Source organism: Primulina huaijiensis, chromosome 5 (genome assembly GCF_012295235.1).
Source record: "Primulina huaijiensis isolate GDHJ02 chromosome 5, ASM1229523v2, whole genome shotgun sequence".
NCBI classification, from domain to species: Eukaryota; Viridiplantae; Streptophyta; class Magnoliopsida; order Lamiales; family Gesneriaceae; genus Primulina; species Primulina huaijiensis.
The window spans coordinates 7,262,476-7,264,274 of NC_133310.1; positions in this window are offsets into that span (position 1 = coordinate 7,262,476).

Consider the following 1,799-nt stretch of genomic DNA (forward strand, 5'->3'; position numbering starts at 1 on the left):
TTTTTTTTTTTTATACTAATTACTCCACTAACTAGGCTTTAGGCCTTTTAAGCTTCAAATTAAGCCCATTAGTGTTTGATTAGGATTTAATTAAAACATTAAAAAGGTTTTTCTTTAATTAAATATGTGAATTTATTAGCCGTGTTGCTAAAACGTTCGTATTTTTGTTGAAAAACCAACACCGATAAAATTTACGTCCCGACGTATAAAATCACCTCAAAACCCCATATTTTTAAAAATAAGAAAAAGCATAACCCATATTTTAAATAAATAATTAAAAACAATTATTTAATAAAATCATTTTCTATTTTTCAGCCCTCGGTCTCCGTTCCTCGATCGCAACTCGAATATCCTTAAAAAAAATACATTTTAATGCAACAATGTAGAAAAATATATTTTAAACATGCAATCATGCACAACATAATTAATTAATGCAATTAAAACAATTAATTAAAATACAAGGAATTTAATAACTTGCGCGCATGTGGTTTACGTGAACCTTAAAATTTCCGGGGCGTTACATTCTTCCCCCCTTAAATTGAATTTCGTCATCGAAATTCGCTTATCCTTAATAACCCAAAGTTTAGACTTAGTTCTAGTATCCCAAAAATTCACGCTTCCGTTGCGCTACTCTGGTAAAACTTAAATTCTAGAATGTCCTTACGTCTCCTTGATTCCAATTAAATTTTCCTCCTAATTCCTTATTTGTGAATTGCAACTTAAGAAAACCCATAATGACTTAGTGCTATACTATTATAACCTCGAATTTCAATCTTTCTTACGATTCTCAATATTAAAATATGGATGATCAGGCTTATCGTATATTATTTTCCTTATTTCATACCCAAAATATTCATCAATCTATCAATTTAAATCTTAAAATCCCAAACACACCTTCAAATTCTTAGATTTTTCAAGCTTAATATCGATTCATCCTTAAAACTCTTGATTAAAATTTCGTATAATACTAAAACCAAGATATCCCAAGGTTCCAAATATTATTAAAAGTCTAAATCATCAAAATTCTTATCATTTAATCCATTCAATTATCGCTTATAGCTAAATTAGTCCCCAAATTCCTTAATATTTGCAAAAATCATTTCTTAATTTCCTCAAAAATTATTTTAATTGGTCCTTAATTTCGAAAATCCTACGATTAACCCATAAATTCTTGGTATTCTTAATTTTTGTTCTACAGTTTTCCCATAACATAATTTCAAAAATTTTAAGCTTATTTCCCAAAAATCAATTTTTATAACCAATCTTACTTTCCATCAAAATAAAAATCCCAATTTATATATTTTTCTTATTCCCAAAGTCGTTGCAATCCTCGAATAATTATTCCTTATGACTAATTCCCAAAAAAATTAATTCGACTAGTAACCATGAATCATAAATAATTTCTTAGAAATTCTACGTATCCCAAAAGCATTCATAATATTCACGATTAACTTATAGCCCAAAAGTTATAATGTCAATACTAATACCCAAATATCAACATAATCCAATTCCTCCACAAACCAACATGCGTTGAATTAAAATAATTTTTTCATTTTATATCGTATCACGTATAAAAAAAATTCCAAGCATATAAAACATATATTATCATGAAGCTACTAAACATGTGACGTAAACATGTAGCATAATCATGATATTCATAATGTCAAGCAGGTAATAACATACTGAATCACATAAAGCAAGTAAAACTTACAACTTTGAGGCTTGACGACTGATCTTCCCGGCGCTGACGGTGGCACAACCCTTTACAGGACCTTTGCTCTGATACCAACTGAAACGTC